This window comes from Toxorhynchites rutilus, chromosome 2, assembly GCF_029784135.1.
Source record: "Toxorhynchites rutilus septentrionalis strain SRP chromosome 2, ASM2978413v1, whole genome shotgun sequence".
Lineage (NCBI taxonomy): Eukaryota > Metazoa > Arthropoda > Insecta > Diptera > Culicidae > Toxorhynchites > Toxorhynchites rutilus.
The window spans coordinates 246,950,969-246,976,727 of record NC_073745.1 but is presented as its reverse complement, the minus strand read 5'-3'; the positions used below and the strand labels follow the sequence as shown (position 1 = coordinate 246,976,727).

Below are 25,759 nucleotides of genomic sequence, written 5' to 3'. Positions count from 1 at the left end.
CTTCGAAAATTGTATGTCTGTCACCATGTACAGCGCTAGAACCATGCAAGCAACTCGGTACACTGAGAGAAATAATTAGTAAATATAACGAATTTTTTGGTAAATACTACCAATCTATAGTCATTTTCGACCGTACTAATAAACACATATGTCAAGCAGAACCATGATTCGGAAGCCCAATATCGGCTACATTTTCTCGCTGAAAATGCACGTATCAGAATTATATCCTTATTATACCTCCGTATTGCCTTATGGGAACAATGAAAATGGTTAATACGCGCTTTTCTCACCAATTTTCAGATATGACAATATCCAAGCTTACTAATGTTATCGAGTAAAATATACTAAACTCTGGTAGGGATGCGGGTTTGTTGACAATATGTACAAAAAATTTGTACATTCTACTAATTTTGCATTACCAAATGTATTTAGTAGTTTTCGACCGAGGATTTTTCTAAGGGTACAATCGCTGTTCCTGTACCGACCTATTTTACCGCTGTACATGGCTACAGTTGTACTGTGCACAGCGCCATAGACGGTTAGTGGTGGGTAGCATGAATAAACCGAATCAAAACACTTGGTATACATTCTTTTCATTGACTTTCTCTTGAGTTAATAACCCAGATTGGAAATATATTTGTTGTGTTTGATAGTTTAGACGCTAAATAAAAACCTTTTTCATTGACATATTGGTGAAAATACAATGCAATAAATTCAAATTTCTGATTGTCAGTTTGACATGCGGTACAATGTACAACCAAAGTATGTGTGTCATGCTATCGTGGTACCTGTACAACGTTGTACACGTGCAACGCTAGTACAGTTGTATGTCTGTCCAATGAGGTACATATAGAGGTGAAGCAGTAGGCGAAGTGTATCTGTATTGGCAAGCCAAACATCGTGTCGTCATCAGGGCTTGGAAATATTGAGCTTGTTAAGTAACATTGAAAGTATATTTTTATCAGTGTAACGCGTTTATTTTGCTTGTCGATGTTACTGTCATTCATTCGACGGCAAACAAACTTACAACTGTGTTCATTCATATTCATTCTGTGCTCTCTGAGCTTTCCTTAAAGTTCGAGTCATGAGAATTCATTCACATTTATTCATTGCCATTGAATTGTCAGGAATGTTTTGACTGTTCATTTTCAATATCCCGATATATGTGTGATTTTCTCATTGAGTCAATGCCTTGCTTATTCTGTTGTTTTTGAAGTTACTCCGAAAGGGCAACGCAAATCGGTGGCGTAAGCGGAAATGCCAACAAAAGAGCAAGATCTGCATGCACACTCACAGCTAAGGATTGCTTAGGCTTGGACGGCGAGGGGGCATTCTGCAGAATCGATCCGAGCAGCAAATGCAAACTTCGTTAGCCAAAGCTGGATGTTGGCAATTTCATCCGCTAATCCTATAGCATAGTTTGATCCGTTTGCAAAAGGAAGCTCGAAATATTTCCATTGCGGTCGTGAATTAAAAAAATTAAATGTTTGAAATTTGAGTCTAGATGGTATTTTGTACATCGGAATTCTTCTTTTGAAGCATTTCTGACAAGTGGATTTGGAATTACATATTCACTATGTGAAATGAAAGCAACTTAACTGAGACGGAAACATTGCATGCTCGAACAATTTAATTTCTTGTCACTATTATGAGCATTCTGTACTTTGTTATCTTCCTCAACGAATTTCTCCATTTCGTCAGTGTCCGAGAACGATGCTGATAGTGAATGAACTGGTATGTTAATGTCAATGAATGACAAAATTAGGGATATTTTCTTTTGCTCACATTCCGTGAACGCATAACAGAATGAAAAAAACTGGATGAATCAACTGTGAGTGGCTTGCTGTGATTCGCGTCATCGAAGGTACGGTGTCACCACCTTTGAAAGTTTCGCGTGTGAGTAAAAAATATGTAAACAAACCGTTGCATATTTTCTCTGTAATTAATATACTGATTTCTCGAAAACTTGTACCGTGTTTATCTTACAATTAGTGGAAATTGTTGAAAAATAGTTTTTCTTAGCTGTTTCGATGCTCCGAACCAAAATTTATTGTCATTTAGTAGTGAAAAAAAACCGCTGAAGTACACCCTCTGTCAATCTACCTGTGAGAGAGGTAAACCGAATTAATGAAATTTGATATAAAAATATCCTGCGAGAGAGGTAAACCGAATTAATGAAATTTGACATAAAAATATCCGCTTAGTGTTAATAAAATACCTAAAATACAAAGATCTGGCTTCTATTCAATCAGTGCTCTAATATTTTTCAAAATATTTTCCTTAGAGCGTGTGAAATATGGACGTCAAAAGCGGCGCAAATTGCCCGGAGAACATGCAAGTCGGACGAAATTTGCTTGAAGCTGACTCCGAAAAATCTGCAAATTCAAAAGCCGTTTTGTTTGTGTCGTCCCCGGATGTAAGCAGAAATATCGCCCCGGAATTTCTTTTCATGCCTTCCTTCCGAAAACGGACAAATCGCGGTATCTAGACTGGATCCAACGACTACGGCTAAAGATAGAACCTACAAAAACCTCCCGTATTTGTAGCCTCCATTTCACCGTGTCGAACTTCTACTCTCCAAGTATGAAGTGTAATACACGCCTTGAAGCAATAATATTATAATTTTTTTTATTATTATTTTGCTTTTTATAGCAACAAGCCGTGCCACTGATCGCTTAATTCTTAGGCCATCAGCAGTTCCCGACTTGAATTTGCCACAACCTCCCATCAGCGAAGCCAGGAAAAGACTTATTGAGGGCCGTGCTTTTGAAAAAGTGTAAAACAGTCCAACTTGGTGCAAAATGTACAATAATAAAGAAATAAAATAAAACATACTTAAGCAAATGATACAAAACAGCCATGACGTGTTTGCACTTCCCTTTACCAGCTTTACAGGAACACGAAAACAACCATTTGGAGAAGGAGATTTTCGTACGAATTTTTATTGTATGGGGTTCCGAGCTTGGAGATGATGACTGGAGGCAGGACGAGAAAATACTGAAGCCTTCATCGTGAACTTCTTCAACACCAACTATTATAAGATGTCCAGCTTTGAATACTCTTTCGCCTTCGACGACTAAACGGCTTCCACCCGCAGCGTAATCGAACACATCCGCAAACTCCACAGCCACGTAGCAGGTTTCATTTTCTCCGACTGATGGCTCCTGATAATGCATGAAACAAGGTCACAGAAAAACACTTATAAGTTAAATTCAGTTTAAGCTACGGCAAAGTTTTTTTTCACTGCATAAGGAAAACTCATTTTCCAACCGTTTGGAAGATAAATTTTGCACACAATTATTAATTTTTATTAAAATTTAGTATCCAGAAAGTTTGTTTACTTTTTCACAAGTAAAGACAGTGTCCTTTGGATGCGGTAAGAAAACGTTTTCCCCTGCAGTAAATTTATGTGATTTAACTAAATTAGCATCCTAGAGGATAGTTCTTTCGATACATACTCACCATTACGAAAATTTCTGCAAAAAACGTTAAAAACGGTGCGTTTGAAAATCACATTCTTTTTGCAATTCTTTGTTGACATTCGCTTCACGCACACAAGCTGTCAAATTCAGCTTCGTAGTCGCGAATTGTGAGTTTTGGCGTTGGTTCATTTTCGGTATCCCGAATGCAATGGTATAATGCTCGAATGTGGCCGGAAATTCAGCTGAAAAGATTGATGTGATACAGATATTTCCAAGCACTGGTCGTCATTATTTGCATTCAATATGGAATGTATATGGAAGAAACAAAACAATGTTGAAAGTATTTACGGTTGCATGATAATTTTTTGAGTCACAATTCTTATGAAATCATTCAATTGGTCGTTTTTTAACAGATGACAATTATATCGTGGCTTATTTCGATTATTCATGTAGTAAAAAGGTCCAGAGAGCAGTCGTATGCTTAGTTCTCGAAAGCAGTATCATTTCCGGTGAAATTTTGAATAATTGGCGACTATTATCTCACAACATACACACCGACACTGAGAGTCTTCGAAACATCAACTTCATAACGGTAAAATCATGAAACTTCGTTTGTTTCTATGAACGTGGGGGAGTGAAAATGGCACATGAAAATATCACTTTTATCCGTCTTTTTCGACGTGATTTCACAAATATTCACTTCACGCTATAACATTAGCCTCATATTCAGCGGGAGCTCTACAAAAATGTACGTTTTTAATTGATAAATTACTCCCTGAAAATAGCATTTTTACATGGATGCGGTGGGCGATCAAAGATAAACACAACGACTGACGTCACTATTATCGAAATAGTTATAGCAGCGCATGCTATGTCGCTCGAAACTCAACCATCTTCATTACCTTTTTTCCAGGACATTGATGTCTGTCCATGCACTGGAGAAATAGTTTAGTAAAAGTAGCTACCAAATCTTTAGTAGCAAAAACATTGGTGAAATATACACATTTTTTGTAAATATTACTAAAATTGCGTAAAAAAGATGTCAGACGCAATGAATGTTCCTACCAGGAATTCGTATATTTTACTTCATACCATTAGTAAGTTTGTTTTTATTGTCATACCTAACAACTGTGATGTGCACACTTTGCAATCGCCATTTGTCTTTTGGAGACGAAGCGATTCGGAGGTAAGCACTTTGTTTTTATTGAATTCAATTATGTATTCATCTCCCCCGAGAATTTGTTTTCATATTTTCGGCGGGGAAAATATCACAAGAAATTTTGATCCATATTAACATAGTTGACCTAATACCATTTTTTTTCTTTTTTAGTTGGCCTTAAAATTATATGCAGTACAATCATTCATCATAAACAAATCGGAGATAAGTATTCGTTTTTTTTACATCATTACATCAGTCACCTCGGTCGGGAAACTATTTTCATAAAGGGTGTGTCACATCAAATTGCATCACGGAAAAAACGCTGTATAAATTCGCACAGTAGACCGATCCTTTTGAAAATTTTAGACAGTAAAATAAAAACTATTAAACAACTTTTGGCATTTTCTTTTTATTCATACTTCGAGCCCAAGCCCGTATGCTCGCACCTTCCTCTTTACCCCGTCCATAAGGTTCTGTACAACGTCAGGTTGTAGTTTTTTTTGAACAGAAATCCATTTTCTCTTGAAGTCCGCCTCCGATTTTACAACTTTTGGGTTCTTCCGGAGGGCCTGCTTCATAATCGCCCAATATTTCTCTATTGGGCGAAGCTCCGGCGCGTTGGGCGGGTTCATTTCCTTTGGCACGAAGGTGACCCCGTTGGCTTCGTACCACTCCAACACGTCCTTTGAATAGTGGCACGAAGCGAGATCCGGCCAGAAGATGGTCCGGCCCTCGTGCTGCTTCAATAGTGGTAGTAAGCGCTTCTGTAGGCACTCCTTAAGGTAAACCTGCCCGTTTACCGTGCCGGTCATCACGAAGGGGGCGCTCCGCTTTCCGCAAGAGCAGATCGCTTGCCACACCATGTTCTCTTTGGCAAACTTGGATAGTTTCTGCTTGCGAATCTCCTCCGGAACGCTGAATTTGTCCTCTGCGGAGAAGAACAACAGGCCCGGCAGCTGACGAAAGTCCGCTTTGACGTAGGTTTCGTCATCCATTAGCAGGCAATGCGGCTTCGTCAGCATTTCGGTGTACAGCTTCCGGGCTCGCGTCTTCCCCACCATGTTTTGCCTTTCGTCGCGGTTAGGAGCCTTCTGAACCTTGTATGTACGCAGGCCCTCCCGCTGCTTGGTCCGCTGGACGAATGAACTTGACAAATTCACCTAATTGGCGACATCCCGGATCGAACTTCTCGGATCACGTCTAAACTGCTTAACTACGCGCTTGTGATCTTTTTTACTGACGGAGCATCCATTTTTGCCGTTCTTCACCTTCCGGTCGATGGTTAGGTTCTCGAAGTATCGTTTTAATACTCTGCTGACCGTGGATTGGACGATTCCCAGCATCTTACCGATGTCCCGATGTGACAACTCCGGATTCTCGAAATGAGTGCACAGGATTAATTCACGACGCTCTTTTTCTTTCGACGACATTTTTCCAAATTTACGAAAAATTGACAGTGAAGCATGGCCAACGTGATCTATACACTCTTATCTGATTATAAGCGAAAGCTGAAGATATAATTCCTAAAAATTGAATTTCTACAGCGTTTTTTCCGTGATGCAATTTGATGTGACACACCCTTTATTCCCGCCAAGGATAAACATCAGTTATATTCTATACATTACAACACTATTGACTTTTTTCCTTGTCTTTACAGCTGGCATGATACAGGACTCGTAATACTTGTTTACCAAAAACCATCCAAGCTATGGGATTGAAGGTAACGGCGAGTTTGTCGCTAAGATTGGAATCTTTCTTCAACACATCATCGACCGTAAAAAAATTAAGGTGAACATACATAATTTATTGCATATTTAATATCATTAACATATGTATTTCTTTTCTTCATAGGGACACGAGAGAACAAAATACGGATGAAACGTGCTAATTCTACCGTCACTTTGCTAATCAGCTAATGCAAATCAGAGCGATGCAGCAGGAAGAGGAACGGGAACTTGCTCGGGAACTTGCTTTGGAAATGCTCATCAAATTGAGGTGGTTGAAGCTGCGATTAAAATTTGCCTCTTGTACGCAGTTTATAGAATGATTCCAACGAGAATTATTGATGTTGTTTATAGCATAAGTTATAAGTATAATGTATTCTAAGTATGTAGAATTAAACGCAATCAAATACAATTTTTTAAATTAAAAATAATTATTAAAAAATATTGTCATTATCCCTGATGATTACCTCTCACAAATATGAAGAAAAATTTTCACTGTTTTTGCACCAATGTTGGACCAACAATTTGTAGTTTGTTTGACATATGTGCCTACCATTCTTTTTTTGTAACATGTACCAATGATTAGTAGGGTAGAAAATGGCTAGAGAATTGGTAACATGTACCAAAAAATTCGTCATATTTACTAAATTTTCCTCTCAGTGTGGTATTACATTGTGTAGAATGCGTAACAACCGAAAAATCGATTTTGCTCATTTTGTCGCTCACGTCAAAGGATTCTACCATCATCCTTGATGATATTGTCTAGAGGTGTGCAAATCAGCTCATCATGATGAACAGCTCTGATCATATCAGCTCATCTAAATGAGCTGTTCTTTATGAACAGCTCTTCAGCTCAGTTGTCAGTGCCGACTTTCAATTTGGGTCCCAAACTCGATAGCCACGAAGCCAGTTTGAAAATGTTAAAATTCAAATGAAATTTTTCACACCATTTTTCACACCACACCGTCAACGCGAATATAACAGTTGAAAAGACGAGGGACAAATGAAACTAAACCGATGTCTTAACACGAAGAGCGAGAGACGGTCAGTTCATTTGAATCTTACAGCTCACACACTCTCTTCAATTCTACAGCTCTTTTCTCTCCTTCATCATCATCAAAGTGAGCTGAAGAGCTGTTTGATTTTTTTTGCGAGCTGTTCCGCGTCAACTCACTTCAAAGAGTCGATTCTTCGGAACAGCTCATGAGCGGATGGCACATCTCTAATATTGTCTGTCGCCAGACGCAACTTTTTCACATCTTTCTAGAAGCGTACGGATTCCTCGTCAGAAGAATGGCTGGTTCGATTGTTCTATCGTGATAACTTCAACTACTAAAACATATTAACATATCATAACACGGAAAATTAACGTTCCTATAGAATAAGAAGGCATTCATGTGAGTTACGAATCACAGAATTCCACAAAATCATGCTATATTTGTTCAAAATTTGTAAGTTTCTTCATTGAGCCGTGATTGGACATTTTTTGTCAACAGCTAGGTACAATGGTTGATACTACAGTAAATTGGTACAATAGTTACTATCAGTCACATCAATTCAACATGTAAAAGATGGTATGGTTTTATACTGAATATAATGAAAAAAGTTTCCGATTAAAAAGCATTACGGTAGTGGAAGTGTTCTTCAGACAGGCCGTGCATCATCGATCGGAACAAATGGTTGTTGACCCCGGTAACCTCTCATGATTTTCGCTTTGGATTGTTTCGATGAATTCACTTTTCAACCCGAGCAAAAATCTGAAGCAACAACACCTTTTGGTGTTTGGTTTGGTGATGATTCAACAAGAGCCAAAAGTTGTACCGCTCATGACAACTCTACACGAGCTGATGATTGCGCCGGCTAGTGACCATACTATCCTGGATTCCTCGTGTCGAGAAGACGCACCACGCTAGATATGGGGTACAGACTAGGGGGCGTTGCTGATTAATGATCAGCTGCATCCCAATAGGAAGTATACCGTGTCGGGCACACGTACAGAGCCGTGGAGACAGCAACATCCCAATTACGAGAACAGTTGTAATACTAACCTCGAGCCGACCGCGAGCAATCGGTTACATATTACTAACATAGATAATAAAAAAAAGACGAGTGGGTAATGTCGGCGACATAACCGGAGTGACGTAGGACTATACAAAGGGGACAGCTTTTGTTAAATATATATTTTAAATATACTGTTTTATTTTCTTCTCCTACGTGAATACCTACCTATCTACCTTAAAAATGGATTAGTTTACTGTTTACTCTTCATGAATATGTTGATGGTTCTGAAAAGAACCTTTGGTGTTGTGTTTTTGTTATCACTCGATATTCCCATCTTGTTCGGTTAAACCTTCCTGTTTAGCTATTGCGTTTGCCACTCGCCACAGCTTTCACAGTTGGAAAATTTCTTCCCATCCAGTTTGTGACATGTTGTTCAGTAAATTACATTTAATGCGACGTGCCGGAGAAACACTTTGCCACTCACTGAAACTAATTATTGCCTTGATGAGCGCCGAACCGAAGCTGCTCTGTTCTTGATGCGGGTTTTCTGATTGTCGTGAGCAGCTTTGCAAGCCAACTCGAGCACTCCGACGGCCGAAACTCTATAATCGCTGTTAGGTATACTGGTGCTCCGGCACCAATCCTTTCGGCCTAGTTACCCTTGCGGAGCAATCAATGAATGCGACCAACAGGGAACTGGAAACCTGCACGGTTCGAGTGAGACTTTGCCTTTCCCTTAACTTGTCCTCCTTTGTTACGTCCACGATGCCGATGCCGTACAACCACACGGGTTTGAAAGAAAATAAGATATTTTTTTGGGGTCCGCGTGTTTTATACTCTAGCGGTACACACTCACAGGATAGAGACAAATCGGCAGACTCAGCCAGAGGGGCAAGTCCAACGAGACGAACGAATGGGCTTTAAAAGGGAGTGATGGCAAAAAAATACATTCATTACGATTTGTTCGCTCGTTGGATTCACATGCAGGATAAAAAGGGTCCTTTTCAGGATCACAAAATTATCTTTAATCTAAAGAGTTTATTGTTTTGTTATCACTCGATATCCCCATCTTGTTCGGCTAAGCATTTCTGTGTAGCGATTGCATTTGCCACTCGCCACAGCTTTCACAGTTGGAAAATTTCTTCCCATCCAACATATTTTACAGTAAATTACATTCAATGGCACGTCGCATTACCACCACTCAGTATCGGATTGGAGGTAATTTTAACCTGTAATTGAACATTTGCGATGACAGTGGTACAGTGTCGACTTTCAATGTGGGGTCATAATTTGGACCCCGAACTCTATGTTTACAAAAATGTCCAACTAAATATGTCGCATTACTGGTCCGTCCAATTAGCTAAATGTCGAGATAAGTGTAAATTACTGTACTTTCAATCTAGAAGCAATTTAAGAATTGGTGAAAATCAATAAGCTCAGAACAACTGCCAAATTCACATATCCTGGCAAACAAATTATGAAAAAATCAATTTGTGTTTTATTATTATTTTGGATAATGTTTTAGAAAGCATTGAACTGTATTTCCTAAACTCTTTTTTGGAAGGTTTAATGGCCCTGAAAAGCGCCTTGTTTTATGGAATGGTTCCAATTTAAAAAACTCAGTACTCGTGGTTTTGAAAAAACCATTTCGAACGCCATCGATGCCGCCTTGTTCTGGATTTGCCACCAAAGCAGTTTGTATAAAGAACAAACTTTTTTTCTTCTGCTACCTGATGCCGTTTTGCGATTGCGTTTGCCACTCGCCACACGTTGAAACTGCCTGTTGTCTTGATGTCCACCGAACCGAATGTGTTCTGTTCTGAATGCGGGTTTTCTTATCATCGCGAGCAGCTTTGCCTGCTAACTCGATCACTTCGGGGGCCGAAACTATATAACGCCGGCTAGGTGGACTGGTGCACTGGTACTAACGCGCTCGGCCTAGCTACCCTTGCGGGGAACTCCAGATCAACACGGTTCGAGCGGGATTTGGCCTTTCCCTTCACTTTTCCTCCTTTACCATGTCCAGACATGGCTGCTTGGGTTGGTTGTGGTGTACGGTTTGAATGAGAATGATCGTTACGGCAGCGGAGCGGGGATTTTAAAGCTGACTGGCTGGCTCGAGAATTACGCATGTGTGAGACTGCGACCAATGTTTCGTTCATTTTTTTCTTTTTCCTTTCCAATCGCGCTTCATTCTATTTCGCTGCTGCTCTGGTTGCCCGTTTTGGTCGGTACGATTTGAGGAGCACAAAATGGACCAATCAAAAATGGGCACATAGTGCATTTTGACAATGCTTGATATTTCACAATTATACAATTATTTATCTCAAGAAAAATGAAATGTTATTCATTATGATAGATGCGTGGATATATTTCCTATCAATTGATGCAAAAACCTTTGCGATCTATTGAGAAATGCTCGAGTTATAAGCGTTCCAAATCTTGCATTTTTTCCTACTTGTTCAGTGCCTAGATTTCCATTTCACCCCCTATATCTTCCGGTTAGACGTAGTCCTACGTCAAAAAACCGTCAAAATATTGTACTCCCGGCCCCGTCAGGCTAACGCCATATGAGCCTTGATAAAAATATATATTTTGGAAAAAAAAACACCTTTTGGTTTTGAAGCTGGATCAGCAGTTCGCACGCCGTTCGACGTCTCTCGGCTTCAGTTCGTATGAAACCCAGTTCCCGTGCTTTTGAATCATGCCTTGTCTTCGATACTAAAATCTTCACTTCTGAAGCGTTGACACCATTCCAGGCGCGTTTTTCCAGTGGTCTTACTATGGAATCGACAAATATTCAGTTTTCGATTAAAACACGAAAAGTAAAACCTATCGCAAATGACGCTTTGTTAATCTTTTGTTTTTATCACGACTATTTGGAAAACATTTGAATTTGCCCCTTCTCTTTCTTCATTTCTCTTAGTTCACTTCAAATCCATGAATTCACGATTCGATGAGCCGACTATAGAACTGATTCCGTTTCGCTACCAAAGAGCACCTCTGTGCGAGGATAATGTGACGCTTTCACTTTGAATGACACTTGACATATTTAATGTTCACCATATCGAACATTTGTTTACGATTCCCATGCATCGAGAATAGTCCGTTAGATCCCCTTGGATGTGGCTACAATTTCATTTTATGGAACTGCTAAGTGAATTCGGATCGATAATAAGAGCAGATGTAAGTGTTCACCATAACTTTTATTCAGCAATAATAATAACGGAGTTTTTTTCTTGGTTTATCGTCAGTTGTGGATTTTATTCCTAGGTCACAATATCTGGTTTATCCTATATATAGATTACGATTTGATACATCAACTTTTTTTTTGGCGTTAATAGATTCATCTGGGGAAAAGAGGGCACAAAGTGTTTTGTCGTAATACATATTTTGGCATTCCATTTTAGCTACCATTAGTCGTTAACATAGTATTAGAATTTCTATAGAAAATATCTCAATAAACAACTTACAGCTATTCAATTTTACTTTCGCAGGAAACGTATTCTAGATTGAACTGCTATCTTGCATGCTGTTTCAAACATCTATATATATTCGAACTCTTTCCATCGTCCCGCTGTCAATTTGTTTGCTCGTTAGTATGTTCTATATCCTAGCAAGTATTTGAAATCTCTCGATTTTATCATATTTTACACGGGGTTGCAGCTCCTGAGCCTGCAATAACTTCATCTGCATGCCTCCTCCCACTCTTTTTTTTTTGCAACTCATCGAGATGAAATAGAAACTATTGTATCGTGCTACTTTTTGGAGTGTACGTACTTAGAGCTCGAACTTTCGAACGTTTCTACTCATTCATTAGTAAGCTTCCTCGATTCCCCCACAGCGTCAATGAACGAAGAAAGTGATGAAGAAAATAAGTTCTTCGAAGTGACTCACATCATATACATACAGCGAACGAGTGATGCCATGGCGAGTTTTGGAATTAAAATTTGTTTTACAGTTTTTTTTGTCTACCGTCGTGTTTTTCTGTCTGTCACCCACATTCGTGCAGCGGCCCCCAGCTGGAAAATTTTTGCCGGTTTTTTTCTGTACACTGCAGTTGTTCTCATCTGCAGAATTGCACCAAGTTTGTGGAAAAGTAATTATACTGATAAGTTTGTTCACGGTTTGTTGTTATCTGCTGGAATGTCATGTGACTGAAGACTGTTTTCAATTTCTAGCTTTCTGATATTTTTTAATTACTTGGTCGTTCAACTAACGGAACATATAATTCAATCATAATTTTGTGTAGATGACTTGAAACTCAAGGTTTTTCGGCCAGTGGCAACAGGGACAAGTAAAGAAAGAAGGAGATAGATGGCAATATTTTCCTCAAAAGTGAAAAAAGAGTATGGCAATCGTTTTTCTAGCATGAGCACTTCAGAGTGGGCCAGTTGATGATATGCTCAGCTGCTCGCTATGAACTGGAGAAAAATTGGATTTAACGGCCTGCGGTTGTCGTTTTTATCAGTGGTTATTTATTTTCACTTTGACCGTTATCATTTAGTGCTTTCTGTTTTGCTTTCATCTTGCTGGTTCCGCAGTACATGAAGCCTTTTTGAGAAGGCCGCACATTATTTTCATGTGGACCATACACTTTATGATCAAAGAGCAATATTAAAATGAATGAATGTCGTGATGATAATGATAGAAAGGATACAGTTACCTATAATCGTGAAGACTCGACTCAAATTCAGAATAGCATAGTGCTTAGAAAGGTATTAGTAAGCATTTACACACGATGGAGAACTACATTGGGAGAATTAGTATTACCTGATTTGAGACATGTAGGGGAAATGGGGAGAATTTGAACCCCCTAAGCAAGTCGCCTAATATTGCCAAACCAATACGGTCTAAATAAAAAAAATCACATTGTACACTTAGCTACACTTGTTTTCTCTCAAACAATAATGGTTAATCATTATATCAAGCTTCAAATTACCAAATATACCGTTTTGTCTCATATTCCGAACAGTCTCAATTTCCGAACACTTGATTTTTAAATGTAAATTTACTGCACTTTAATGTTATAAATAATTGAATAATGGAAGCCCTGACATTTTTTGAGGTATAAGCTACATTTTAACATCATTTACAGGCATTGATTTAGTCTATAATTCAAAATATGAAACATTTGCAAAAAAGTGACAGTCAAAACCAAAGATAAAATGCTTATGTTAGCAAATTGCGTTAAAAACAAGCATCGTTTATTTTTCAGTTTTTGTAGTTCTTTCAATTTTTTCGTTTGCTTCTTTTCATGTTAAGTGCTAGAAAAGGTGAGAATCTATAATAACTGGATGAAAAAATGTAAGGGGTTGTATCTAGGACACGACCGCATATTTTGGACGTAGAACTACGCAATTATATTATGCAATCCACTTGTTTTTACCACTTTGACTATTATTTCAGGATGCATCTAAATCTTTGAAATATAGTATGTTCTTCGTTACAAATAAATTTGATGAACGTCCTTTTATGATTTATATATGCCAAGGACTACCACAATATATGAACGGAAGAATTGTCAAACGATCATTGTATTTTACATTTTCCTCTGAAATTATCACACATCTCATGTTTACGTAGTTCTTGAACCGCGAAAGTTCATTCACCTCTAGTATCTGAAATGACGATTTTTCCAGGCTTCTCAGTTTAAAAGTACGTTTTAAGGAAACATATTCCGGTACGCACAACGACAAGTGAGTACAAAAGTACTCAACACCGAAAATACCCCCGACTTGCATGTATTTGCAAATCGGATTCCCCCAGACACAATAATTTTGAAGTCCGTGTTAGGGAAACACAGCTCAGTGGGAAAGAAATACCCCCGACTTGCATGTTTTGACAAAGCGGATTCCCCCAGGCAAATTGATTTTGAAGTCCGTGTTAGGGAAACACAGCTCGATGGGGACAAAACTACCCCCTACTTACATGTATATTTGCAAACATTTTTCCGATCAATTAAGGAATGTTCGAGTTATAAGCATTCGAAATACGGGCAAGGTTGGCACACGAATCAGCAGAACAAATGTATGGGAAAAAAGGAAGTTCTTCCAGTTTTCATGAATTTAAAACGTTTAGAGATTAGCGAATTGTAATGTATAGCATATCAAACAAATCTTAGAGAGTTTCCGATTCGATTGGTATGCAAATCATGAGAATTCGTGCACAGTGAAAATAGTTATTAACGTGAACTTTATTTCATAAAAACGTGACCTGTTTTCTGATTTGGCACCCAGACGTAGTTCTACGTCAAAAAAAGCCCAAGGCCCCAACATTTGGGCAGTCTCTCTGGGCCCCATTCGCTGAGTGTAATCAAATAAGAGGTGTACCTACCATATTGGAGAACTCTTCCGCGACTCTTGTTCGTATTACATAGAGACGAAACAGTCAACGACAGAAAGTCTCTCAAATAAAGATAAAAATCACATTTTCGCTATATTGAAAAAGGAAAAATGGTAAATTAAATAGGAATAAATATTGTAGTCATTTCATGGGGTAGGGGGTTATACGAGTAAATGTGAATATTCTTCGATATTAGATGTGAGTACAATTCATGTTTTCTCGAAACACAGGTGACGGTTCAAATGCTATTGGACTAGATGTATGTTTGTCAACATTTACGAGACGACTGTTTATCACTAAATCGAGCTAGCGTTTCATTGCCACATTTTCCCAGATAATTTTTCCTCTCCTCTAAACCTTCGTATTGCAGTAAATAAAACCGACAACTCACAGTTCGACCAACGGATGCCATAAATGTGAAGCAAAACAGAAATAATCCACTTAAAACTAATGGATCAGATAGTAGTACGTGACTTCGCTTGTTATCACGCGCTCCGTGCCCTAAAGCTACGCAAAAAGGTTCCGGTTGTGAGCGAAGTGGCCGGAGAGCAGAACGGAAGACCGTGGCAAAGTTATTCACTGTGCTTGCAGTTCACAACTTCGAACTCGCTATATCCCAAACGTCGTGGATGTGTGGGTGTGTATGTATACGTGCAGTAGGGGGAGGGAGGCTGCGGGGCGTTGAAATGGTAGAAACGTTAGCAATCTTCGATAATATCGCCGTTATTCGGATGGCAAGGAACATACATGCTGCTACCGTCAGTTGTCACTGAAACTCCAGCTTTAACTCGACTGTTGTTGATGCATAGTGAAGCTGTTGTGGTGTGGGTTTGTCTGGAATCATAAAAAAAAATTAATCAGTTAATCAAAAGTGTTCATATGTATTATTATAGTTTCTCAAGTTATTTTTTTTCATAAAATATCATAACAAGCAGTATATTTATTTTCCGATTATTGAACAGATACGATTTTCGTTAAATCTCCTTCCACACAACAATAGGAAATGCTGTTCCAGAAATCCACCTCCTGACAAATGCTCTTGAATATGGAATGATACAGTAACAGTACGTGAGTGTCATCTTATGAATATGTATTGACATGTGGAAAGCAAACTATGAAGAGTGCTTGTTCAGTCTTGTTGAGAACGAACCTAGTGAAGCATCTCTTCCCCAGTATCTGATGTGTACTTGAATAGAGGATCAAGATATGGTTCCACTTGCACTCCCAAATACCCAGTGCCGGGCAATCGAGAGGGAGGCAGCAAATGCCCATTCTCTCGAGGTCACTGTTTCGCTATTTGCGTGCATCATCATGATTCGCACTTGGCTGCTTTGCATAAATCATAATCAAGCTTCTCGTTCATGTTTACTACGAACGCTCTGGAGAATAGTTTGATGGAGGACTGATTTTTTCGGTTCATTTCATTCACCGCTGGCGTCGACGAAAAGATGCTGTCTGCCAGAAGCATTGAACTTTCAGCATATTTCTGGATTGTCGAATTTATGATTTCTCAAGAGAATCTTACCTCTATATGGTTTCAATCAGCATTTTCATCAATCGTAATATTGAGAGCTTTTTATATTAAAGGGTGTGTCACATCAAATTGCATCACGGAAAAAACGCTGTAGAAATTCGCCCAGTAGACTGATCCTTTTGAAAATTTTAGACAGTAAAATAAAAACTATTGAACAACTTTTGGCATTTTCTTTTTATTCATACTTCGAGCCCAAGCCCGTATGCTCGCACCTTCCTCTTTACCCCGTCCATATGGTTCTGTACAACGTCAGGTTGTAGTTTTTTTTGAACAGAAATCCATTTTCTCTTGAAGTCCGCCTCCGATTTGACAACTTTTGGGTTCTTCCGGAGGCCCTGCTTCATAATCGCCCAATATTTCTCTATTGAGCGAAGCTCCGGCGCGTTGGGCGGGTTCATTTCCTTTGGCACGAAAGTGACTCCGTTGGCTTCGTACCACTCCAACACGTCCTTTGAATAGTGGCACGAAGCGAGATCCGACCAGAAGATGGTCGGGCCCTCGTGCTGCTTCAATAGTGGTAGTAAGCGCTTCTGTAGGCACTCCTTAAGGTAAACCTGCCCGTTTACCGTGCCGGTCATCACGAAGGGGGCGCTCCGCTTTCCGCAAGAGCAGATCGCTTGCCACACCATGTTCTCTTTGGCAAACTTGGATAGTTTCTGCTTGCGAATCTCCTCCGGAACGCTGAATTTGTCCTCTGCGGAGAAGAACAACAGGCCCGGCAGCTGACGAAAGTCCGCTTTGACGTAGGTTTCGTCGTCCATTACCAGGCAATGCGGCTTCGTCTGCATTTCGGTGTACAGCTTCCGGGCTCGCGTCTTCCCCACCATGTTTTGCCTTTCGTCGCGGTTAGGAGCCTTCTGAACCTTGTATGTACGCAGGCCCTTCCGCTGCTTGGTCCGCTGGACGAATGAACTTGACAAATTCAGCTTATTGGCGACATCCCGGACCGAACTTCTCGGATCACGTCTAAACTGCTTAACTACGCGCTTGTGATCTTTTTCACTGACGGAGCATCCATTTTTGCCGTTCTTCACCTTCCGGTCGATGGTTAGGTTCTCGAAGTATCGTTTTAGTACTCTGCTGACCGTGGATTGGACGATTCCCAGCATCTTACCGATGTCCCGATGTGACAACTCCGGATTCTCGAAATGAGTGCACAGGATTAAATCACGACGCTCTTTTTCGTTCGACGACATTTTTCCAAATTTACGAAAAATTGACAGTGAAGCATGGCCAACGTGATCTATACACTCTTATCTGATTATAAGCGAAAGCTGAAGATATAATTCCTAAAAATTAAATTTCTACAGCGTTTTTTCCGTGATGCAATTTGATGTGACACACCCTTTAAGTGCGACTTGTCATGTATCAATTGTCGTTCAAGTGGTTGTGTCGAGTTGTAGATTTCAGTGTTAAAAGCAATGTTCGATGAGGTTTCCCAACATTCGACTTTAATGAAAAGATTGATTATTAACCCTTTCGCTACGAGCGTCGTCCATAGGGAACATCCGCGCGAGGACCAGGTCGTCTTTACACGTCTTTAGACATGAGAGTTCTATGCTCCGTTCAGCGGTAGCACTCCGACGGAACACATTGCCGTAGAGAAAGGGTTAAGAAGACAAGTCAAGTGTGAAATACGATCAATATTCTATGTACTTGAATTAAATGTATATCCCTTCAGAAGACAACCAAGTACTAAAAAAATGAATAAAAATGACACCATATAATATTAGGCTGTCAAAAAAGTCCTGCGGTATTTCCGCGAGGTGTCGTTGTAAGCGCGTAGTTCTAGTTGTATTCATTGTATCAAGTCATACTATAGCTTGTTGGAAAGGTATTTTTGCGCGCTATAATATAGTCCTTGACAGTATTTTGTTTGGTTAAGTCGTTCGTGAGTTATAGTGTCGCAAATATGGAGCAAAATAAAGAGAAAATCCGACATATTTTACAGTACTACTATGACAAAGGCAAAAATGCATCTCAAGCTGCCAATAAAATTTGTGCAGTTTATGGACCCGATACAGTTTCCATTCCCACCGCACAACGATGGTTTCAACGTTTTCGTTCTGGTGTAGACGGAAGGCCTGTCGTCGAAAATTGCGACAAAATCGCTGAATTAGCCGAAAACGACCGGCATAGTAGCAGCCGTAGCATCGGCCAAGAGCTGGGGATAAGTCATCAAACCGATATTAACCATTTGAAGAAGCTTGGATTCACAAAGAAGCTCGATGTATGGGTGCCACACACGTTGACGCAAAAAAACATCTTTGACCGGATCGACGCATATGAATCGCTGCTGAATCGCAACAAAATCGACCCGTTTCTGAAGCGGATGGAGACTGGCGATGAAAAGTGGGTCACTTACGATAACGTGAAGCGCAAACGGTCGTGGTCGAAGCCCGCTGAAGTGGCTCAGACGGTGGCCAAGCCCTCATTAACGGCCAGGAAGGTTCTGCTGTGTGTTTGGTGGGATTGTCAAGGAATAATCTATTATGAGCTGCTTCCTTATGGCCAAACGCTCAATTCGAACCTGTACTGCCAACAATTGGACCGCTTGAAGGTAGCACTCATGAAGAAGAGGCCATCTTTGATAAACAGAGGCCGCATTGTCTTCCATCAGGACAAAGCCAGGCCACACACTTCTTTGGTGACGCGCCAGAAGCTCCGGGAGCTCGGATGGGAGGTTCTTTTGCATCCGCCGTATAGTCCGGACCTTGCACCAAGTGACTACCACCTGTTTTTGTCCATGACGAACGAGCTGAGTAGTCACAGTTAGCCACAAAAGAGGCCTATGAAAATTGGCTATCCGAGTTTTTTGCCAATAAGGAAGCGAGCTTCTATAACAGGGGTATTATGAAGTTGTCATCTCGCTGGGAACAAAACATCGAACAAAACGGCGCATATTTGACTTAAAACAGATGATTGTAAATAATTTTATGAACAAATGAAAATTCAAAAAAAAAATACCGCAGGACTTTTTTTACAGCCTAATATTATGAAATAGAGTAGTGTGGGACAAAGGTGTGCACGGGGCAAAAGTTCGCATTGGTCATATTGAATCATACGAGCATGAAAATCTGTCAATACAGTATACTTTTGACACATTAGTGGTGTGGTACAGACCAGGGCCCGAAATCTTCGAAGGTGAAAGATGAAGACCGACTCTACTCTCAGTAGCTTTGCTTCGACTAGAACTGCCGCCCATAACAAAAAGTGACTTGACTAGAAAATGAATGGACTAGCGTTGACTAGTGTGGAAGACTGGTGAACTAGTCCAGTCAGTGGTTATCTAACTGATTCCACTAATGAATATGAGTTTCTTTGTATGCATATGAAAGGTAGTCTGAACCCAATAACTCTTGTTTGTCCTGTATTAGAGGCCATTAAAATTGAATTAATTATAAAACGGTTTTATTTAGCTTACCCTGTAACATGTATGTTTGTAACATGTTTGTTTGTAGCACTGTACCACATCAATAGAAATTCGACTCCCTTCCTGTAGACCGATTGATCTGAAATTTGGAACACACTTTTATCCCTACAGTCATTGTTAAACTACGTATTTCATGATCTTAAAAATCTAAGATGGCGGCCGCTACAGATTGGTGGATTACATATTTTCTCAAAACCCTAACAATATCGGGTTTTCCAAAACCCCATCAATATGAGTATCAAATGGAAAGGCTTGACTAGTACAAGGCGCCTTTATATATACCAGGTGACACAATCATATGAAATGCACTTTCAGTCATATTGCTATTGAAATTGCTGTCGGTATTGTTTACAAACAGCATCAGAACGCTGCTGGCGGCTCTCTACATACTGCTACGACGCTTATTCGAACGATGCCTACTATGTTCGGCTTTCGCGAATTTATGTAAAAAAGAAGGGATGATTTTGTAGAATACCATTCTCATTTCCTTTACTCTCGCATGTGAAAATGCAAAATTGGCGTATCCTAGCAATAACAAAACAAACAACCCCACAAACCGTACTCCCCTCCTTATTGAAGTCATAATGTTGCTTCATCTGTTATACATTGATATAAGCGCCTTGGACTAGTAGAACACAAAATCAAAATGGCCGCCGACGCAAAATGGCGGATTACATATTTTATCAAAACCCCAACAATATGGGTTTCAAATAAAAGGGTTTGATCCCGTTCCTTTTGACTAATTGATCTGAAATTGGGAAAACACCTTCATCTTTGCTGTTATTATAATACTGCGTATTCTGATAGGCTGATTTCATATTAGTTTAAAAAAAATGGTAATCGTGATATATGTATAAAATGAATGATATTGACATGGAGAGAAAACTACATTATGAACAACGTTAATTCAGAAACTTCGCCGGCACAAAACGGTCGACTATTTATTTTTTGCAATCTTATCATTATCGGTATCAAATGAAATGATTTGACTATTAGAATACAGTACACCATGAATGCATTTCGAAAAAATAGGCAAAATCGAAATTTTTTTGAAAATTGTGGAATAATTTTATTGTACATACTAATACTAATTATACTAATGATACAGATAATGTACTATAAACTAGTAAATAGAACAAGTAGAAAAAACATTTTAAGTTAAACGGTTCCATCGTGATAAAACATAATAATAATACAGATAATGTACTAAAAGCTAAGAAATAATTAGGCAAGTAGCAGTTAGTAGTTATCACACCCCTTCCTTTAATCTAGGGCATAGATGAAACTAAAATAGAATCGTGGGACACGTTGGATTTCCGTTATCCATAGCTAATAGTTTCATCATATACCCCATGATTTTCCACAAAAAAATAGCAGATTGGTTGGAAATTAATTTGGCGCGTCATCAAAGATGTGTGTTGTCTCGCGTTGTCATGGCGGAAGATAACACATTTTTAGTTGATCAATTCTGGTCGTTTTTCATCACTTCGTATAATATACTCAGTTGTGATGAGAAGAGTTCTTGATTAATGGTTAATCATCATGTGATTACAGCTCACGATGGATTCCAATCCCACTATACAAACAACAACACCTTATTTCAAGTCGATTTTCTTTGTGCACTTGACCTTTTTTAATAATTCCAAAGTGTCACATGGTTGATTCTCAGATTGTTAAGGCTATCTGGCGACAGATTGCATGCCAGTGTTGTTCGAGCAATTGGTGATGTTCATCGATTTTTTTTACGTAGGACTACGTCTTTCATTAAGGGTGCCAAATCAGATAACAGGTCACGTTTTTATGCAATTAAGTTAACGTTAATTAATAACGAAGAATATTTGCTGCAACTGTGTGCATCTGTTAAACGCGTGTTTGGTGCTTGTTGAATGGCGATGCACGGAAGATGCAATGCGTGCATTGATATAAAGAAACAAATTGCGACGCATGACCAATTAGTGTATTGTTTTCGCAAAGGCAAGAAAGAATCGTTGCTTCTTCATTCAACTGACTTAAATCCACATTTCTACTCCCCTAGGAACGAAATTTATACCCGCGTACGTAATCTTATTTTTACATATCAAGAGGAACGAAAATATGATTTTTGATGCAAAAAAGAAGTTGCTATAAAGGTCCTCGCGTTAGTATTAGTAAATAGCGTGCAAAATAGTGCACACAAACTGCACGCTATTTTATTTGTGTGAGTAGTTTTCGTGGGAGGAGTAAAGGGAATCGGGGTTTTCGAAAAAAATTTGATGCCAAATGTCCTCAAATTGTCTTAAACGTCAAGATCTACTGTCATCTCGAAAATTTTTTTTTGTCAAAAGTCGACATTCTGGGGCTTTTTCTGAGTTTTTTTTCTCGGATTACGAGGCAAAACGTATGGTATAGGATGCCATAGGATGGGATTCCTACGAAGATTTTTACGAAATGTTGATTTGCACGATAAAATACCCTCTGCAAAACATTAGCTCATTCGAACTTCATTTACTATTATCGCAGGTCTCAATATTTTTGTTTTCCGAAAATCGAAAAATCACCCAAGGGTGGAGTTAATGAAATCGGGGTTTTCAAAAAAAGTTTTTTGATGCCAAAAGTTTTAGAATTGCATAAAACGTCGATATTTACTTTTATCTCGAAATTTTTTTTGTCAAAAATTGACTCTTGCACACTTGGTTGTTTTTGTCTGAAAAGTCGATTTTTGACGAAAACTTTTTTTTCGAGATAACAGTAAATCTCGACGTTTCATGCCATTTCAAGACTCTTGGCATAAAAAAACTATTTTTGAAAACCCCGATTTCCTTTACTCCTCCCTTGGGTGATTTTTCGATTTTCAGAAAACTAAAATTTTGAGATCTGAAGTCCGTATGAGCTAATATTTTGCAGAGAGTATATTATCGTGCAAACCAACATTTCGCAGAAAGCCCCGTATGAAAAATACGTTTTGCCTCGTAATCCGAAAAAACGACCAAATCCCACAGTGTCGATTTTTGACAAAAAAAGTCACAGGAGGGTTGTGTCCTAGACACAACCGCATAGTTGACGTAGGATTCCGTTAGGCTATCTGTTGATTTTGGATATGTTTGAAGAATTACATCGTTCAACTCTTTGATAATGATTTGGTTTTAATGTCTCTGTTTGGGAACACATTTCGGTGGGAACAAAAGCTCCCCCTACTTTCATGTATTTGCTATGCCGATTTCCCCCAGGCAGCTTGGTTTTGAAGTCTCTGTTAGGAAATACATTTCGGTGGGAACAACAGTTCCCCCTGCTTTCATTTCTGCAATGCCGGTTTCCCCCAGGCAGCTTGGTTTTGATGTCTCTGTTAGGGACTCGCCGCATGTGTCATCAATTTCGACCAATCAGAAGAGGGTATTTCCGTTAGGATAGGGGTTGAGATTTTTCAATTGTTCGATAGTTAGTTTTATGACATATATTATTTTCTTCAATATAAAAAATTGTTATGGAGTGCCGAAATCGATTGACGCAAAAATTTCATCAATCCATCATGAAATAACTGAGCAATAAGCGTTTGAAATTGGACAATTTTCACGATGTGCTCGATTTTCGATTTTCAATTTGTACCCCAATATGTTCCCGAAAGACGTAATCCTACGTCAAAAATTTCGAGATGACAGTAGGTCTCGACGTTTCACGCAATTTGAATAAAGGGTGTGTCACATCAAATTGCATCACGGAAAAAACGCTGTAGAAATTTAATTTTTAGGAATTATATCTTCAGAGTGTATAGATTACGTTGGCCATGCTTCACTGTCAATTTTTCGTAAATTTGGAAAAATGTAGTCGAACGAAAAAGAGCGTCGTGAATTAATCCTGCGCACTCATTTCGAGAATCCGGAGTTGTCACATCGGGACATCGGTAAGATGCTGGGAATCGTCCAATCCACGGTCAGCAGAGTACTAAAACGATACTTCGAGAACCTAACCATCGACCGGAAGGTGAAGAACGGCAAAAATGGATGCTCCGTCAGTGAAAAAGATCACAAGCACAGGGTTAAGCAGTATAGACGTGATCCGAGAAGTTCGGTCCGAGATGTCGCCAATAAGCTGAATTTGTCAAGTTCATTCGTCCAGCGGACCAAGCAGCGGGAGGGCCTGCGTACATACATGCGCAAAACATGGTGGGGAAGACGCGAGCCCGGAAGCTGTACACCGAAATGCTGACGAAGCCGCATTGCCTGGTAATGGACGACGAAACCTACGTCAAAGCGGACTTTCGTCAGCTGCCGGGCCTGTTGTTCTTCTCCGCAGAGGACAAAGTCAGCATTCCGGAGGAGATTCGCAAGCAGAAACTATCCAAGTTTGCCGAAAAGTACATGGTGTGGCAAGCGATCTGTTCTTGCGGAAAGCGGAGCGCCCCCTTCGTGATGACCGGCACGGTAAACGGGCAGGTTTACCTTAAGGAGTGCCTACAGAAGCGCTTACTACCACTATTGAAGCAGCACGAGGGCCCGACCATCTTCTGGCCGGATCTCGCTTCGTACCACTATTCAAAGGACGTGTTGGAGTGGTACGAAGCCAACGGGGTCACCTTCGTGCCAAAGGAAATGAACCCGCCCTACGCGCCGGAGCTTCGCCCAATAGAGAAATATTGGGCGATTATGAAGCAGGCCCTCCGGAAGAACCCAAAAGTTGTCAAATCGGAGACGGACTTCAAGAGAAAATGGATTTCTGTCCAAAAAACAGGAAGTGGGTTATGTCTATGGTATAACCGCAAGGGTGACGTAGGACTATCATTGATTTAGAGATCATTTGTATGAAGTTGAATCTGAATTCATTCTGAATGAATGAATATTTGGAGAACTTCGAAAACGAGAGCGTTACGTTGGAGGCACAAGGTTTTATGCATCCAATTTTGGATACGGAAATATCCTACTGATGGGGAAGAATAATCTTCAGAAGCTATCCTGTTGACTGCGATTGATTGAAAAATCACAAAACCTAATGTATTTGGTCACAGTGTTACATGGATAGAAAACATTAAAATAAACTCTTTCATATGAATGTAATTTTAAATTCCCAGAGGAACTGGCGGATTATTTTCAGTAACGATTAGATATTTCCACATTTTCCTCGATACTGGAAGCCCACCAGTGGTTAATGCTAACTCGATAACCATCTGTTAATAGCACTTGATTGAAACATATTTGGTCACAGTGTTACATGGATAGAAAACATTCAAATAAACTCTTTCACATGAATGTATTTTTAAATTCCTAGAGGAACTGGCAGATTATTTTCCGGATCTTTCTCGATCCAAACGGAAAGAATTCCGTGCGTGTATGTGTGTGTGTGTAGCGGCTGCTTCGAGATCTTCCCGGGGAACCGTTTGTAGCATCACTCTCCTCCTGATGGATTCCCTTCTGGCCTAAGGTGCACAAACAGGCTCTTGGTGACACCGTTCATCCGCGCTTTCATGATAAATGAAGAGCTTCACCACAACAGCGACAACATGCTCCAATCGCTGTTCAATTAGAACTGAGTGGATTTCCGAGCGGCGCTCGCTTATATGTCGATTGGTGATTTCAATAGCCTATTTTGAAAGCAAATTTAAGACTATTGAAACAAGTTTTTGGATCAGAAAGTAACAAGTATAGAACGCGTAGACATTTTATCTTTCGAATGAAGTGTTTATCATACCATTTCGTTCAGTTGTTTAGGAGCTATTAACACTCAAAATCTCGGTCTCCGGCGTAACGCTTTCGTTTTCGAAACTTTGATTTTACACCCCGGTATAGAAATGAAAGACGTAGTCCTACGTCAAAAACTACAACCTGATGTTGTACAGAACCTTATGGACGGGGTAAAGAGGAAGGTGCGAGCATACGGGCTTGGGCTCGAAGTATGAATAAAAAGAAAATGCCAAAAGTTGTTTAATAGTTTTTATTTTACTGTCTAAAATTTTCAAAAGGATCGGTCTACTGGTCGAATTTCTACAGCGTTTTTTTCGTGATGCAATTTGATGTGACACACCCTTTACATCCCCGCTTGTGTGATATTTCGGTTTTCAAAAAAATCAAACTTCGACCGCTGGCGATACTAGTAAATGAAGTCCGATTGAGCTGATATTTTGCATAGGGTAGTTTTTCGTTGCAATAAACATTTTTAATCAAGTTCGCTTTG

The 25,759-nt window shown here is 39.6% G+C and overlaps 1 protein-coding gene and 1 long non-coding RNA gene across 9 annotated transcripts in view; one reads left to right on the top strand and one right to left on the bottom strand.

Moving 5' to 3' along the window:
- The first annotated feature begins 1,910 nt into the window (after window positions 1-1,910).
- Window positions 1,911-2,796, top strand: LOC129764176 (uncharacterized). Its single transcript, XR_008741076.1, has 3 exons — window positions 1,911-2,161; window positions 2,285-2,581; window positions 2,653-2,796. It is a non-coding gene; the product is annotated as an uncharacterized LOC129764176 (long non-coding RNA).
- An 8,697-nt stretch (window positions 2,797-11,493) lies between these two features.
- LOC129764743 (putative uncharacterized protein DDB_G0281733) overlaps window positions 11,494-25,759 on the bottom strand; it is a 331,282-nt gene continuing 317,016 nt past the window's right edge. For 5 of the 8 annotated variants that reach the window (XM_055764190.1, XM_055764191.1, XM_055764192.1 and 2 more), the window contains one exon: window positions 11,494-15,485. The gene's annotated coding sequence lies outside the window, so the exon portion shown is untranslated. Of the gene's footprint in view, window positions 15,486-19,609; window positions 19,698-25,759 lie in introns of all 8 variants that reach the window. The other 3 variants (XR_008741210.1, XR_008741209.1, XR_008741211.1) reach the window with 3 other exon arrangements.